This window comes from Mustelus asterias, chromosome 20 (assembly GCF_964213995.1).
Source record: "Mustelus asterias chromosome 20, sMusAst1.hap1.1, whole genome shotgun sequence".
NCBI lineage: Eukaryota > Metazoa > Chordata > Chondrichthyes > Carcharhiniformes > Triakidae > Mustelus > Mustelus asterias.
In genome coordinates, this window is record NC_135820.1 from 75,898,122 (window position 1) to 75,916,492 (window position 18,371).

General features: G+C 44.8%; 1 protein-coding gene across 2 annotated transcripts in view; it reads left to right on the plus strand.

Annotated features, from left to right (window-relative positions):
- The first annotated feature begins 4,146 nt into the window (after window positions 1–4,146).
- oser1 (oxidative stress responsive serine-rich 1) overlaps window positions 4,147–18,371 on the plus strand; it is a 41,956-nt gene continuing 27,731 nt past the window's right edge. Inside the window, exon 1 of one of the 2 annotated variants that reach the window (XM_078236884.1) lies at window positions 4,147–4,551. The gene's annotated coding sequence lies outside the window, so the exon portion shown is untranslated. The remainder of the gene's footprint in view (window positions 4,552–18,371) is intronic. The other variant, XM_078236883.1, reaches the window with a different exon arrangement.

The window sequence follows — 18,371 nt, forward strand, 5'->3', positions numbered from 1 at the left end:
TTACAGACCTCCATTCAAAAAACACTCTTCCACCACTAACTCTGTCTTCTACGGCCAAACCAGTTCTGAATCCATCTAGCTAGTTCACCCCGATCCCATAAGATTTAATCTTTTGCACCAGCCTGCCATGAGAAACCTTGACAAATGCCTTACTAAAGTCCATGTAGACAACATCCACAGTCCTTCCCTCATCAATCATTTTTGTCACCTCCTCAAAAAACTCAATTAAATTAATGAGATGTCATCTCCCACATACAAAACCATGCTGTCTGTCGCTAACAAGACAATTCAGTTCCAAATGTGTATAGATCCTATTCCTAAGAATCTTCTCCAGCAGTTTCACTATTACTGATGTCAAGCTCATTGCCCTATAATTACCCGGGTTATCACTACTACCCTTCTTAAATAACAGGACAACATTGGCTATCCTCCAATCCTCTGGTACCTCACCACATCATGACCTCACCAGTGGCCAACGAAGAAACAAAGATTTCTGTTAGAGGCCCAGCAATTTCATCTCGTCTCCCTCAGTAATCTGGGATAGATGCCATCGAGCTCTGGGGATTTGTGTACCGTAATGCTTTTTAATTCACCTTTTAAAATTTTTAATCCAGAAATAATTCCCCCACCACAAGAACTTTTTGTACCCCCACCCATCCCACTATTTTGTTTTTCTCATTTACAGGTTTCAGATTGTATCGACATTTCAGTACCAAGTAAATCACCCAGGAACACCATGTGTGAAGAACTGACTACGTCCTGCACACCAAACTATGCACGACCCCCATTGGGCACACTGGCCTTGCCCCTCCCTGGACCGTGGAACTATGTGTGTGCCATGCATAGCCTTGGAACATGCTGCACAACTCAGGATTGCATTTAATCCATCACCCCGACAATCTGGTGCACAAAGCCCAAAGAATGCCTTTAATCTCTTGTGCATCACTCCCTCATTAATACTCCTCTTAGAATGCATCACCCCCTCATTAAGTCAACCGACTTTTTAGCCTCAATCTCAGGACTATCACTGTCTGTCATTCAGCTCCCTTTTTCCTTCAGGACTGAACATACCACCCTTTTCCCACCCTTTCGGCTCTTGGGTCTTTCTGTGACCCTTCCCTCTTTGCAAGCCTCATACCCCTCCCCTGTCATAGGTCAGTGCGCAACACTTCATTCGTGTGCTACACCAATCCCCTCCTTCCTTAGTCTTGAGTCTGTGTGCATCCTCTCTTTCACATGCTATTCAAAGCCTATCCACCCCACTGACAAGTCTGCATGCACCCCTTCCATGTCGGACTCTCAATCTCCCACTGTCAATCATCCCTCTGGCGGCTGTCTTTCACGCCCTGTTCCCTTCACGCTCATGTCTCTGTCAACACCCCCACCCTTCCACACTGGTCTCTGTTGGTAGAGTACAGCCCTTCCTGAAAGCGCAACACACCTTGTGAGGAGCCCTGCTGAGAACTACATTGTGAATGGTCCTGCCTGACACCCCACCTGTCTCGCCTTACACAGCTGCTTTGACATTGGTGATGATTCGGAGCAGTGGTATTGCAGGTAGGCTTTCAATATTGCACTTATCTCTAAGTTACAAGGGATGTGAGGGTTGGCAGTTGCCTGTCACTTCAGGCATAATGAGAATGCTCTAATTTTCTGCTTGCACGGCATCTAATGAGAAGGGAGAACGTGATTCCAGCAAATTGCCTTTGTAATGAGTATTCATGATATGGGGTGGCACAGTGGTTAGCACTGCTGCCTCACAGCGCCAGGGACCCAGGTTCAATTCTGGCCTCGGGTGACCGTCTGTGTGGAGTTTGCATATTCTCCCCGTGTCTGCGTGGGTTTTCTCTGGGTGCTCCAGTTTCCTCCCACAGTCCAAAGATGTGCGGGTTAGGTTGATTGGCCATGCTAAATTGACCCTAGTGTCAGGAGATTGGCAGGGTAAATATGTGGGGTTACGGGAATAGGGCCTGGCTGGGATTGTGGTCGGTGCAGACTCGATGGGCCAAATGGCCTCCTTCTGCACTGTAGGCATTCTATGATGATTCTATGATATGTTAATGCATGCAAATTAAGTTCCCGACATGGATCAGTGGGAAAGTCGATTCACCTTTAGGCCACTATGAATGTGCTGAGAGGAAAATTCTGACTGGATTTCCCGCTGGTGGAAATCAACTTTTGGCCTGTTAGGGGCCAGTTCAGAAACTCCAAGGTATATTATGAAGTTAGCCTAGACCCCAACTTTTTTTGATTTTGGCATTAGTGTGAGCATAATGTATTTCCCGCAAGGTGTGATTCTATTGACCCACTAGGAAGCTTTTCTTAAAACAAACTTTATTTAACAACACAGTTGATATATAACAAAAATAATTAACATAACTTTTACCAATTGAAATACTGAAACATGACAACGTATAATTCTTAACTGGTAGCTATTTCTATAGTTCCAATTTAAGCAATATCACAAACAGTAAGGATAGGCAACCACCTCCTCCACGATCATCCTCATCACCGGTGTCCCACAAGGCTGTGTTCTCAGCCCCCTACTATACTCCTTATACACCTATGACTGTGCGGCCCAATTTCCCTCCAATTCGATTTTCAAGTTTGCTGATGACCACCATAGTGGGTTGGATCTCAAACAATGACGAGGCAATGTGCAGGAATGAGATAGAGAATCTGGTGAACTGGTACGGCAACAATAATCTGTCCCTCAATGTCAACAAATCGAAGGAGATTGTCATCGACTTCAGGAAGTGTAAAGGAGAACATGCCCCTGTCTACATCAATGGAGACGAAGTAGAAAGGGTCGAGAGCTTCAAGTTTTTAGGTGTCCAAATCACCAAGGCAAGAAGTGGGGGTGTAGGGATGGCCTTGGCGAGATGTTCGTCTTCATCGATGACATGTTGAAGGGTCCGGAGAAGATGTCGTAGTTTCTCTGCTCCGGGGAAGTACTAGACGACGAAGGGTACTCTGTCTGCCGTGTCCCGTGTTTGTCTTCTGAGGAGGTCAGTGCGGTTTTTTGTTGTGGCGCGTCGGAACTGTCAATCGATCGGTCGAGCGCCATATCCTGTTCTTATGAGGGCATCTTTCAGCATCTGTAGGTGTCTGTTGTGATCCTCCTCATCTGAGCAGATCCTGTGTATACGGAGGGCTTGTCCATAGGGGATGGCTTACAACCAATGTTTTAAGGGCTCTATTCTTTCCCCACAGGTCATAGAATCCCTACAGTAGAGAAGGAGGCCATTCGGTCCTAGTCTGTACCGACTACAATCACACCCAGGCCCTATTCTGTAACCCCAAGCATTTACCCAGCCAATCTCCCTGACACTAAGCGGCAATTTATCATGGCCAATCCACCTAACCCGCACATCTATGAAGTGTGGGAGGAAACCGGAGCACCCGGAGGAAACCCACGCAGACACGGGGAGAACTCCACACAGTGACCTAAGCCGGGAATTGAACCCGGGTCCCTGGCGCTGTGAGGCAGCAGTGCTAACCACTGTGCCACCCCTAAATGATGCTGTCAGACCTGCTGAGATTTTCCAGCATTTTCTATTTTTGGCTCAGATTCCAGCATCCGCAGTAATTTGCTTTTATCTTAAGCTCAAAGAAAATACCTCGCCAATTCCAGCTCCTTCGTCAAGTCACGCCCTTTGGGGGCGAGGGCTGAGTGTCAACCACGCCTGCTATCGCAAACATTCTCTCCATATTTTTATCGTAATCCCCTTCACCATAAAACCTGGCTTAAAACAAGGCTGGCTCCCTGTTGTCGCTGTCCCCACGGGGGAATATTGAGCGTTTGAGGGAGCTGCCGCGTGCCTGGCAGGTGGCCGTTGGGCGGGAATTTCAAATGCGGCTCGAGCCCCGGGGGCAGGGGGGAGAGGGGCTGGGAGGGCGGACGTCACTTCGGCTGACGTCAGCTATGGACGTCACGTGCTTTCTTCGCCCACAGCGGCGGCGGAGGCGGGGTGGAGGGAGTCACTCCTGCGTCTGAGCGCGCGCGAGTCGGTCTGTGCGTACGTGCGTGCGCGCCTGCCTGCCTGCCTGCGGGGAGCACGTCAGTCCGTGCGTACGTGCCTGCCTCCGGGAGCACGTCGGTCCGTGCGTGCCTGCTGCGGAAGCACGTTGGCCTGTGCGTGCGTTCTTGCGCGGGGGGGGGGGGCTCGTGCGTCGCGCACGCGCTGTGCGTCCACTGGACGTTTGAATGTAAACAGGCGACGTCGGGGTTAGCCGCACGCAGCGAGAGCGGGGGGTGAGGAAAGGAAGAAGCCTCCGACTATTAACTCCTGTTTCCCCTCCTTGCCTCCCCCGCTCTTTTAAAAATACAAAACTTCCGACGGTGTGTGCCGTGCCAGAGTCCCGCAGCTTCGTGTGTGTGAGGGAGGAACAGTGCGCGTGCGCCCGAAGAGGAGGAGGCAAACGCGGGGCCTAGGCCTCAGGCTCCGGCCTGTTCCTCACTCCATTCCCGCCCTGCCGCACAACCCAGCTCAGCTCTCGGCATCCCTGCTGCTGCTCATCCACCTCCTGCCTGATCAGCGGAGACGGAAGGTAAAATGACAACAACAGCAGCAAAAAAAAGCCTCGTGTTTGTGTTTGTTTTTGTTAAGTTGGCGCGCAGGTGAATTACATCTGAGTGAATAATTATCACAGAAATGTGACCTGACTCATCGTTACAGAGCCGGGGATGTTTGTACTGAGTCGGTGCCTAAATGTGCAGTGTCATACCGAGACTTCACATCGTTTAGTCTCGGGGTTTTTTTTATTCCAAACCTAATTTTATTTTCAATGCCAGTGGCAATAATTGGCCTGTGTTGTTTGTAAAGAAGTATTTTTTTTAGATAGTTGTTTCTTTAAAAATAATTGAGGCTGTTCGGTTCGGGGGGGCATCACTGGACCTAGTGTCGGTTTCCCTGGTGTTCCACTGTAGGAGGGTGCAAAGGGAAATATTGGACAATATTTTAAAAATTCATTAATGGGGTGTGGATGTCACACGCCAGCATTTATTGCCCATCTCTTGCTCCTTAAGAAGGTGGTGGGGTGAGTTTGTTTGAATCGTTCCGATCTTGAGGCCTTTTGACTCTGGCCTTTCCAGAGGGTAGTGATGGAGAGTCACCCATGTTCCTGAGAGTCTGCAATCAAATGTAAACTCGACTGGGCACGGCGGTAATATCGTTCCCCAAAGGATCTTAAAAGTTGGGTTTTTAGGAAAATCTAGTCGTTTCTTCTTCACCATTATTGAGAACTTTTTAAAGTCATCAGATAACCAGGTGTGGGATCTGAGCTGCTTTTTTGTTTTCTCTTCCCTATCCTGAGGATGTCATGGTCAGTTGAAATATGCCCAGAGGAAAGAGGAATTGTCTTTGAGCTTCCAGGCATGTCTAGCTCATAACTCTCTCTCGTTTACAGACTGCTACTAAATAGTGCTGTTCATTTTGGTTAAAAGTTAATATCAATAGCCAGGCATGTTGTGTATTATTGACTGAAATATTGAGAGTTCCCAATCTGGCCAAGTGACTAATTTGTGAAAATATTTTGGACGTAGTGTATTTTCCTGCTTTAACACACAATTGCGAGTGGGGTACCTGTGCGAGTACTCAGATGTTGCACGCAAAGCAACAGGCAGGAGTACTTGCAGATATCTTTAACCTCTCCTTACTCAGATCTGAGGTCCCTACCTGCTTCAAGAAGACGACCGTCATCCCTGCACCAAAGAAAAGTAGTAAGAAGTCTCTCAACACCAGGTTAAAGTCCAACAGGTTTATTTGGTAGCAAAAGCCACTAGCTTTCGGGCAGTGCTCCGAAAGCTAGTGGCTTTTGCTACCAAATAAACCTGTTGGACTTTAACCTGGTGTTGTGAGAATTCTTACTGTGTTTACCCCAGTCCAATGCCAGCATCTCCACATCATGACTACCAAAGAAAAGTAGGCAACGCACTTTGATGACTACTGTCCGGTGGTTCTGACATCCATCATTACGAAGTGCTTCGAAAGATTAGTCATGGCATGCGTCAACTCCACTCTCCCAGATTGCCTGGATCCACTGCAGTTCGCCTATTGTCACAACAGGTCCACAGCAGATGCCACCCCCCTAGCCCTACACTCAACCCTGGAACACCTGGATAACAAGGACACCGATATGTCATATGTTACTCCTGAAATCAAAAAAGAAAATGCTGGAAAATCTCAGCAAGTCTGGCAGCATCTGTTTTGAGTCCAGATGACCCTTTGTCAAAGCTGATGTCAGACTCCTATTTATTGACTACAGCTCAGCCTTCAACAACAATATTCCTCAAACTCATCTCCAAACTCTGTGGCCTAGGGCTTGGCTCCTCCCTCTGCGACTGGATCCTAGACTTCCTAACCCACAGACTGCAATCAGTAAGGGTCGGCGGCAACAACAACACCTCCATAATCATCCTCAACACTGGTGCCGCGCAAGGCTGTGTTCTCAGCCCCTACTATACTAATACACCTATAACTGTGTGGCTAATTCCATTCTAACTCCATTTTCAAGTTTGCTGATGTCACTGTTGCAATGGGTCAATCTCAAACAATGATGAGACGGAGTATAGAAAAGAGAGAAGGTACGATGACAACAATCTCTCCCTCAATGTCAGTAAACTGAAGGAGATAGACATCAACTTCAGGAAGCGTAGTGCACAAACTCCTGTCTACATCAACAGTGGTGAAGTGGAAATTGTTTCCAAGCTTCCAAGTTTCTCGGTGTCCAGATCAGCAACAACCTGTCCTGGTCCCTCCACACCGATGCTATAGTTAAGAAAGCCAACCAGTGCCACTACTTTCTCAGTAGGCTGAATAAGTTCTACATGTCTGCTACGACTCTCTCCAATTTTACAGATGCATAGTAGAAAGCATCCTTTCTGGATATATCACAGCTCTTGCTCTTACTAAGACCGCAAAAAACTACAAAGGGTTGTGCACGTAGCCCAGTCCATCATGCAAACCAGCCTCCTATCCATTGACTCCATCTACACGTCCTGCTGCCTCAGGAAAGCAGCCAACATAATCAAGGACCCCACACATCTCTGTACGTACATTCTTCCACCACCACCTTCTGGTGGAAAAAGACACAAGTCTGAGGTCACGTATCAACTGACTCTCGAACAGCGTCCTCTCTACTGCCGTCAAACTTTTGAATTGACCGACCAGATATTCAGCTGATCTTTCTCTACATCCTAGCTGTGACTGTAACACTAATTCTGCTTTCTCTTTCTCCCCATGTACTCTATGAAGGGTATGCTTTGCAGAGTACAGAGAAAACAATCCTTTTCACTATCCCAATACCTGTGATAATAAAAAAAAATGAAAATCCTGCCTCAGCCAGAGGTCGTGAGCTCCAGCCCCAGTCCAGAGACTTGAGCACACAATCCATATTGACAACTCCAAGGCAGCACTGGCTCATTGCCAACACAGTTGCTGACTTTTAGATGTAATCTTAAATCTCGGCCCTGTCTTCCCTTTCAGGTTCCATGATGCAATTTGAAGAGTTTTTAAAGTTTAATTTATTCGTCATAAGTAAGGCTTGCATTAACACTGCAATGAAGTTACTGTGAAATTCCCCTAGTCGCCACAGTCCGGCTCCTGTTCAGGTCAATGCACCTAACCAGCTCTTCTTTCAGATGTGAAAGAGCAAAAGGCTTAAGACATAAATAGGAATAAGAGTAGGCAATATGCCCTTTGGGCCTGCTGTTATAGAATCATAGACGTTTACAACATGGAAACAGGCCCTTCGGCCCAACTTATCCATGCTGCCCTTTTTTAACCACTAAGCTGTAGTCCCAATTGCCCGTGTTTGGCCCAAATCCCTCTATACCCGTCTTACCCATGTAACTTTAAATGCTATTTTAAAAAGACAAAATTGCACCTGTCTCTACTACTACCTCTGGCAGCTTGTTCCAGAGACACTCAACTCTCTGTGGAAAAAATACCCCACTGGACCCTTTTGTGTGTCTTCCCTCGCTCCGTAAACCTATGCCCTCTAGTTTTAGACTCCCCTACCTTTGGGAAAAGATGTTGACTATCTAACTGATCTATGCCCCTCATTATTTTATATACCCCTATAAGATCACCCCCTAAGTCTCCTATGCTCCAGGGAAAAAACGTCTGTCTATCCAGCCTCTCCTTATAACTCAAATAATCAAGTCCCGGTAGCATCCTAGTAAATCTTTTCTGCATTCTTTCTAGTTTAATATTCTTTCTATAATAGGGTGACCAGAACTGTACACAGTATTCCAAGTGTGGCCTTACCAATGTCTTGTACAACTTCAACAAAACATCCCAACTCCCGTGTTCAATGTTCTGACCAATGAAACCAAGCATGCCGAATGCCTTCTTCACCACTCCGTCCACTTGTGACTCCACTTCAAAGGAGTTGTGGATCTCTTTGTTTTTTAACTCTCCCAACACCCTACCATTAACTAAGTCCTGCCCTGGTTCAATTTACCAAATTGTATCACCTCGCATTTATCTAAATTAAACTCCATCTGTCATTCACAGCCTACTGGCCCAATTGATCAAAATCCCACTGCAATCCTTGATAACCTTCACTGTCCACTATGCCACCAATCTTGGTGTCATCTGCAAACTTACTGAAAAACAACCCTCCACAACCACCCTCTGTCTTCTATCATTAAGCCAATTTTGTATCCAATTGGCTACCTCACCCTGGATTCCATGAGATTTAACCTTATGCAACAACCTACCTTGTAGACAACATCAACTGCACTGCCATCATCTACCTTCTTGGTTACCCCTTCAAAAAACCCCATCAAATTGTGAGACATGATTTTTCACACTTGAAGCCATGCTGACTGTCTCTAAATGCCTGTATATCCTGTCTCTCAAAAGCTTCTGACAACTTACCCACTACAGATGTTAGGCTCACCAGGCTTTTCCCTGCAGCCCTTCTTAAACAAAGGCACAACACTGCCACCCTCCAATCTTCAGGCATCTTGCCTGTGGCTGTCGATGATCGGTTCAAATATCTCTGCTGGGAACCCACAACTTCCTCCCTAGCCTCCCACAACATCCTGAGATGCACTTCTTCAGGTCCCAGTGATTTATCTACCTTGATGCGTTTTAAGACTTCCAGCACCAGCACTTCTGTAACATGTATATTCCTCAGGATATCACTACTTATTTCCCCAAGTTCCTTAACATCCATTCCATTCTCAACAGTAAATACTGATGAGAAATATTCATTTAGGATCTCATCCGTCTCTTGCTGTTTTTAATAAGGTAATTGACCATGATTTTTTCCTGACCAATCCATATTTAATTCCCTCAAAAATACAGTATTCAACGACTGAGCATCCACAGCTCCCTCCTGTAGAGAATTCCAAAGATTCATAACCCTCTGGATGAAGATGTTTCTCCTCATTTCAGTCCTAAATGGCTGCCTCTTTATTCTGAGACCATGACCCCTCCCCCAGTTTTAAGCCTCTCTGACAGGGGAAACAACTTCTCAGCTGTAGATACTGTAGATACTGCTGAGAAGCTGTCTTGCTCTTGTATTCCAAAACCTTTGCCTTCCTAATTATTTGCTTCAGAATTACTTTTTGGCCGTAATATGCTTGGGGCCTGAGGACCTGAAAGATTGTGATGAAAGTAGTTACTATAGGTATATTTTTTATGGCTAAGCGGAATGTTTTAATATTCAGTTTCTTTTTCGACAGGTAGTCAGTATGTTTGGAGGGAATGCAGCTCAGGTGCTGGGAAAGCAGGATAATTACTCATTTTAGCTATGTACTGTTTGCTTAGAAGAGAGCTAATGGATTTTTGTTTACAGATGAAGATTTCCTCTGGTGTTTTATATTAGGTTGATAGTCTCATATGATAATGTGGTTAATGGGAGGAGCTAGGTTTGTAGCAGAGAAACAATTTTCAGTTCTGGGTTTGTTTGAAGACAGAGGTCTGCAAGCTGCTTTGAAAGTCCAATCTCTTTCTCTTGGCTTCAAGACTGTCTACACCCCTTATAGCAAGTATATTTATGATTGCTAACTATTTAAAGTGGAGTTTGAAATCTGTAGGAGAATGTTGCTTATTTGGAACTGAAACAGTGGAAAGTTAGAAATGAGTTGTTTCCATTCATTTTTTTAACTATTGGTCAACTGTTCAGAGTTAAGCTGCTTCAATTTGTTAAACTTTGTTCAATAAAGTTTCTTTTACTATAAAAATCCCTAATTTGTCGGCAGAATTACTCCTGTAGTGAAGCAGCCTGTCCTCACATTTATGCCAAAATATAAAATTTGTTGGTTTCTAGTCTGGCTTCCTAATTTATTTTGGGATTCTGGTCCAGGACTCTAAAAGACAATTATGTAAACTGTATGTTCCACCTGGAAGAACAAGTGTAACCGATGCGTGGGAGAGCCATCACTCCTAAGGCACTCATCTTTGGTCTCGAATATCTTCTTGTGCTTGACTTCACAGGAGATCCATAGCTATGTGCTAGCATATATAATGATTTTGCTTCCTTACATTATGGTATTGTAATTAAATTGGATAGCTATGTGCCAAATGTTTCAGTTGACAATGAGCTTCTCTTGATGATTTTCCATTCAATAATACACTTCTACATTTATGATTTTATGGTTCAAGGTGATGCATTTTTATAATCTGCAAATCTTTATAACTCACCTATAGACAACAACTGTACCTGATGTGTTTTAAAATAGTTTAGATGCCACAGGCTACCCTTTTCTGAAATCTATTCTGGCTTTCACCATACAGAGCATGACTGTAGAATTCCAAGGTACAAAGGGATTTGGGTGTTCTAGTTATGAATCACAAAATGTTAGTATGCAGGTACAGCCAGTAATTAAAAAGGCTAATGGAATGCCGTTGTTTGTTATGAGAGGAAGTGAACATTATGCTTCGTCATACAGGACATTGGTGAAATCACATCTCGAATACTGTGCAGTTTTGATGTACATATTTGGAAGTGGTTCAGAAGAGGTTTACTAGATTGATATTTGGAATGAGCAGGTTGCATTGTGAGAAAAGGTTGGACAGACTGCTTGTTTCTGCTGGAGTTTAGAAGAGTGGGGAGTGACTTGATTGAAGTATATAGTGAATAGTCTTAAGGTATACATGGAAAGAATGTTTCCCATTGTCATTTTTATGAAGATGTGACTAGGGCGGTTGATGGAGGAGAACCGGTGGATGCGGTGTTTTTGGATTTCCAAAAGGCGTTTGATAAGGTGCCCCATAAAAGGCTGCTGAAGAAGATTAGGGCACACGGAGTTGGGGGTAGTGTGTTAAAGTGGATTGGGGACTGGCTATCCGACAGGAAGCAAAGAGTCGGAATAAATGGGTGTTTTTCCGGTTGGAGGAAGGTAACTAGTGGCGTGCCGCAGGGATCGGTACTCGGGCCGCAACTGTTTACCATTTATATAGATGATCTGGAGGAGGGGACGGAGTGTAGGGTAACGAAGTTTGCAGACGACACAAAGATAAGTGGAAAAGTGAATCGTGTGGAGGACGGAGAAGATCTGCAGAGAGATTTGGACAGGCTGAGTGAGTGGGCGAGGATATGGCAAATGGAGTATAACGTTGAGAAATGCGAGGTTATACACTTTGGAGGAAATAATAACAAATGGGATTACTATCTCAATGGAAACAAATTAAAACATGCTACCGTGCAAAGGGACCTGGGGGTCCTTGTGCATGAGACGCAAAAGCCCAGTCTGCAGGTACAACAGGTGATCAAGAAGGCAAATGGGATGTTGGCCTATATTGCAAAGGGGATAGAATATAAAAGCAGGGATGTCTTGATGCACCTGTACAGGGCATTGGTGAGGCCGCAGCTGGAATACTGTGTGCAGTATTGGTCCCCTTATATGAGGAAGGATATATTGGCATTGGAGGGAGTGCAGAGAAGGTTCACCAGGTTGATACCGGAGATGAGGGGTTTGGATTATGAGGAGAGGCTGAGGAGATTGGGTTTGTACTCGTTGGAGTTTAGAAGGATGAGGGGGGATCTTATGGAGACTTATAAGATAATGCGGGGGCTGGATAGGGTGGAGGCGGAGAGATTCTTTCCACTTAGTAAGGAAGTTAAAACTAGAGGACACAGCCTCAAAATAAAGGGGGGTCGGTTTAAGACAGAGTTGAGGAGGAACTTCTTCTCCCAGAGGGTGGTGAATCTCTGGAATTCTCTGCCCACTGAGGTGGTGGAGGCTACCTCGCTGAATATGTTTAAAGAGCGGATGGATGGATTCCTGATCGGTAAGGGAATTAAGGGTTATGGGGATCAGGCGGGTAAGTGGTACTGATCCACGTCAGATCAGCCATGATCTTATTGAATGGCGGGGCAGGCTCGAGGGGCTAGATGGCCTACTCCTGCTCCTATTTCTTATGTTCTTATGTAACTGAGCACAGTTTTAAAATTGCCCTTTTCGGACAGAGATGAGGAGCAATTCTTTGCTGAGATTTTGGAACACTGCTTCAGAAGGTGGTGAAGATAGGATCATTGAGTATTTTTAAGGAAGAGGGAGATAAACTCATGTTGGGCAAGGGAATCAAAGGTTATTGGGGGGTTTGGGTCTGTGGAATCGAAAACACAAACAGATCAACCATGATTTTATTGAATGGCAGAGCATGAATGAGGGGTCAAATGGCCTGCTTCTGCTCCTATTTCCTATGTTCGTATTCATGCATCAGTCAAATGATCATGTCCAAATGCAGCAAGACCTAGACAGTATCCAGACTTGGACTGGCAAGTAACATTCGCGCCACACAAGAACGATCTTCAACAAGAGAGAATCTAATATCTCCCCATGACATTCAATAGCATTACCACTATTGGGTTCTCCCCACCCACCAAAGCCTATCCCCCATCTGCAAGGCACAAGTCAGGAGTGATGGAATATTCTCCACTTGCCTGGGTGAGTACAGCTCCAAATAACACTCAAAAAGCGAGACACCATCCAGGACAAAGCAGCCTACTTGATTTCTACCCCTTCCACAGACATTCAGATCCCTCCACCACTAATGAACAGTGGCAACAGTGTGTGCCATCTACAAGATGCACTGCAGGAGCTGATCAAGGTTTCTTAGGTAGCACCTTCCAAACTCACTACCATCTATAAGGACAAGAGCAGCAAATATCTGGTAAGACCACTACCTGGAGATTCCCCTAAAAAGTAGGTTTTCTAATTCATTGTCTTTATTTTTTAAAAACTTATTTTGAGAATGGGGTGGCTTGCTTGTCAGATTACTTGATCCACTTGGAAAATATAAAATTTTAGGATACCTTTCTGGTCCCATTTCTAGGGGTGGGAAGAGGTGACCTTGAGATGTGCAGTCTGGCTGGAAATAAACAATTGGCAAGAGTGCGGCAATGTAATTTGTAAGAAGAGGGTGAATTCTAGTGAGATTTGTATTGCTATGTGTTCTCATAAGTGGATCTATATATACAAAGGTGTTGATGTTCTAAATTCTGAACATTCACATCTTGGAAATGGACAGACTCCCCTCAAATGCAGTTTAATTATGGATAGTTGTGAAGAGATACATTTTGGAGAAATAACATGGCGAAGGCAGCCTCCTCTAAATGGGCAGCATGGTGGCACAGTGGATAGCACTGCTGCCTCACAGCGCCAGGGACCCGGGTTCGATTCCCGGCTTGGGTCACTGTCTGTGTGGAGTCTGCACATTCTCCCCGTGTCTGCACGGGTTTCCTACGGGCGCTCTGGTTTCCTCCCACACTCCAAAGATGTGCAGGTTAGGTGAATTGGCCATGCTAAATTGCCCCTTAGTGTGAGGGGGACTAACAAGGGTCAGGTGGGGTTATGGGGGTAGGGCCTGGGTGGGATTGTTGTCGGTGCAGGCTCTATGGGCCAAATGGCCGCCTCCTGCACTGGAGGGATTCTGTGATTCTAAATTGTACTATTTTGAGGAGAGTGCAAGAGCAGAGAGACCTGGGAGTGCGTATTCTTTAAATCCTTGAAGTGGCAAGATAAGTTAATCAGGCTTTTTAAAGGAAAAAAACGATGTTACATTTGACTTTGTAGACAGGAATATTTAAGTTGTGGTAAACCTTTCTAAATCACTGAGCTTCAGTAAGATATTTGTGTACAGTTTTGAACACAATTTAGGAAGGCTGTTGAGGTCCTGGAAAGGGTACAGAGAAGGTACACCAGGATGATATGAGGGAGTTCACTTATGTGGTGAGATTTGAGAAGCTGATGCTCTAAGGAGAGACCTGAGAGAGAGAGATTCAAAAATGATAGATTGTGATATTGCAAATGGGGTGATAATCAGAGAACATAGATTTTAAGAAATTATTTCACATGGGGTTGTTATGATCTGAAAGGGTAGTAGAATCAAGCTCCATACTAACTTTCAAAAGGCTATGCGCTTGGAAGGGGGCTTGATTTGAAGAGTTGTGGGGGTTGAGGGGAAGCTGCACTGTGGGGCTAATTTGAATAATTATTTCAAAGAAAAGAAGATTGTCATCGACTTCAGGAAGCGTAAAGGAGAACATGCCCCTGTCTATATCAATGGGGACGAAGTAGAAAGGGTCGAGAGCATCAAGTTTTTTTAGGTGTCCAGGTCACCCAACAACCTGTCCTGGTCTCCCCCATGCTAACACTATAGTTAAGAAAGCGCACCAACGCCTCTAATTTCTCAGAAGAATAAGGAAATTTGTCATGTCAGCTACGACTCTCTCCAACTTTTAAAGATGCATCATAGAAAGCATTCTTTCTGGTTGTACCACAGCTTGGTATGGCTCCTGCCCAAGACCGCAAGGAACTACAAAAGGTCATGAATATAGTCCAGTCTATCATGCAAACTAGCCTCCCATCCATTGACTCTGTCTACACTTCCCACTGCCTCGGAAAGCAGCCAGCATAATTAAGGACCGCACGCACCCTGGACATTCTCTCTTCCACCACCTTCCTTCGGGAAAAAGGTACAAAAGTCTGAGGTCACGTACCAACCGACTCAAGAACAGCTTCTTCCCTGCTGCTGTCAGACTTTTGAATGAACACACCTTGCATTAAATTGTTCTTTCTCTACACCCTAGCTATGACTGTAACACTACATTCTGCACTCTCTCCTTTCCTTCTCTATGAACGGTATGCTTTGTATAGTGCGCAAGAAACAATACTTTTCACTGTTAATACATGTGACAATAATCAAATCAAATCCAAGACACGACACATGGCATCCTGTGCTGTAAGAATCCATGATTCCTAAATGTACCTTTCATATCCTCTGGATGTTCCAAAGCAATTCACAGCAAGTAAGCAACTTCTGAAGTTATAGATATGAGACAGCCAGATTGTACATAAATAGCAATGAGATGGGGGCAAAATAATTGAGTGACTTCTGGGGGGGAAGGATAAATCTTGGCAAGGACACTTAAAACATCCCTGGTTTTCCTTGAATAGTGCCATGGGATCTCTCCTTTCAAGACACACAAGGTTTTGAGTTTAATGCCTTATCTGAAAATAGCACTTTTGACAGTGCAACACCCTCAATACTGCAGCAAAATATCACGCTAAGATGTGCTCAGGCCTCTGGATGGTAGGGACATTCAGAGAACAATGGCTCAGTAATTATAGCATTGACCGCATAAGGTACTCTGGGGGGAAACATGAATAGGTGCACTTAGTAGACTTCTCGAACCAGGGCAGAACTTACTCGGTTAATAGGGCATTGGGGAGAGTTATCGAGCAAAGAGATCTAGGGGTACGGGTTCATAGCTTGGAATACTGTGTACAGTTCTGGTCACCCTATTATAGAAAGGGTATTATTAAACCAGCAAAAGTGCAGAAAAAATTTACTAGGATACTATCGGGACTTGATGGTTTGAGTTATAAGGAGAGGCTGGATAGACTAAGACTTTTTTCTCTACAGCGTGGAGGGTTAGGGTTGATCTTGCAGAGGTCTATAAAATAATCAGGGGCATAAATTAGGTAGATAGTCAATATGTTTTCCCAAAGGTAGGGGAGTCCAAACTAAAGGACATAAGTTTTAAGCTGAGAGGGAAGAGATACAAAAGGTGCCAGAGGGGCAATTTTTCTCACACAAGGTGTTGAGTGTCTGGAATGAGCTGCCAGAGGTAGTAGGAGAGACAGGTACAATATTGTCTTCTAAAAAGCATTTGGACAGTTACATGGGTAAGATGGGTATAGAGGGATATGGGCCAAATGCGGGCAACTGGGACTAGCTTAATGCTAAAAACTGGGTGGTATGGAGGAGTTGGGCCAAAGGACCTGTTTCCATGCTGTAAACCTCTGACTTCTAAGACCCTCAAATGTGCCATTTTGTGCCACTGCTCCTTGTTCAAAGACCAGTTTGTATTATGGCCCAACAGGACCAAAAGGACAACTGGTCAAAACGAAAATCCCTACAGTGCAGAAGGTGACCATTCGGCGCATTGAGCCAGCACCGACAACAATCCCACCCAGGCCCTATCCCCATAACCGCACATATTTACCCTGCTAATCCCCCCCGACACAGGGCAATTAATCATGGCCAATCAACCTAATCCACTCATCTTTGGACTGTGGGAGGAAACCTACGCAGACACGGAGAACATGCAAACTCCACACAGACAGAATGATCTGAGGCCAGAATTGAACCCAGGTCCCTGGCACTGAGGCAGCAGTGTTAACCACTGTGCCACCGTGCTGCCCCTGACTATCGTCTTTAGATAGCACAACTAGAAATCCCAGTGCATGTAGGAGGTATGAAGAAATAAGTGACAAGGTAAAGGAGAATTTTGGAACAGTTTAGTCATGGGTTTCAGCGGGTTTTGAAGGAGGAATGGGACGTGGAGGAGATTGAAAAGAGCATTCAAGCAGAGGGGACTGAAGGTGTAATAGGCAAAGGTTGGGATTGGATGTCCGAATCAAGGAAATGGGGAGGTGAGATTGTAGGCTTGGATCAGGCTGGAAATTTAGAAGGTAAAGTCTATGAAGATAGTAAAATTCAGAATGAGAATTTGGGACCAAGGATTGAGGATATGGGTAATATGGACTCAGTAAATGATAGGATCCAGGCAGTAAAGGTGAAATTTACGTTGTCATTGATCGCAGGCTGGCTGAGTACTGGAGTAATGTAGTCTGGAGGTCATGGCGCAGGGTAAAGGCCTCTATTGTTATAGAGGTGAAAGAGGTTTGTGGCTCGGAGGGAATAGACAATGAGGATGTTAGCATACTGCTTTCACCTAAACTGGTGACCAGAAAGTGAGGTGCAGTTGGTTGTGACAAGTATATATTTTATAGTTTAGCCTGAAACACCATGGGTTCTGCCTTCCCAACATGTAGCTGGAGGAGATTACTGCTTATCAAGGAATAGCATACCTGGCAAACTGATAGTGTGGAGGGATGAGACTCACCGGAATGGAAAATGTTATCAGCAAGCATGATTGCAATGTTCCTTCACTTATTGTCAACCACTCAATCCTATTCAGCTGTCTTTCCTCTACCCAACTGTCTTTCCTTTCTTCTGTGGTCCATCTTTAAGAGGGTTCTTTTATGGCTTCACCTGCTGAGAGATGTTGTACTTTCAAAGCTGTTTTTCAGTTGAGACATCACACCAATGGCCCTATCTGCCCTTCAAATGGATGTAAATAATTCCATAGTACTATTTTGAAGATGTCCTGGTTAATATTTAGCCCTTAGAGGCTAAAACAGATGACTGTCATTATTGTTTAGAACTTGCTATGTGCAAATTAGCAGCCATGTTTCCTACAAAGTGCGATTGCACTTTGGAAATACTTGATTGGCTGTAAAGTGGATTGTGATATCCAAAAATTGTGAAAGGAGCTGTATAAACGCAAATTTTACTTTCTAGCTAATACGTTTGGTTGCTCTTTGTGTGTTCCAAGGTTTATCCTTTGCCATATCACATGTCTTCCCTAATTCTTGGCTCTGATGGTGTCAGTTTATGTACGTATTCTAAAGATGATGCCTACCTTGCATCTCAGTTTCATCAGTTGGCCAAATGACCTCTTTCTCTGCCTTTGATTTATTATTGTCACGTATTGAGATGCAGTGAAAAGTATTGTTTTTGCACGCTATACATACAAAACATACCATTTGTAGCATTCGTAGGAGAGAGTGCAGAAGATAGTGTTACAGCCATGGCTAGGCTGTAGAGAAAGATCAGCTTAATATATAGGTCCATTCAAAAGTCCGGCAGCAGGGAAGAAGCTGTTCTTGAATCGGTTGGTACGTGATCTCGGACTTTTGTACATGGGGTCTTTGATTAAGCTGGCTGCTTTACCGAGGCAGCAGGAAGTGTAGACGGAATCAGTAGATGGCTGGTTTGTATGATGGACTGGGCTACGTTCACAACCCTTTGTAGTTTCTTGCAATCTTGGTTGGAGCAGGC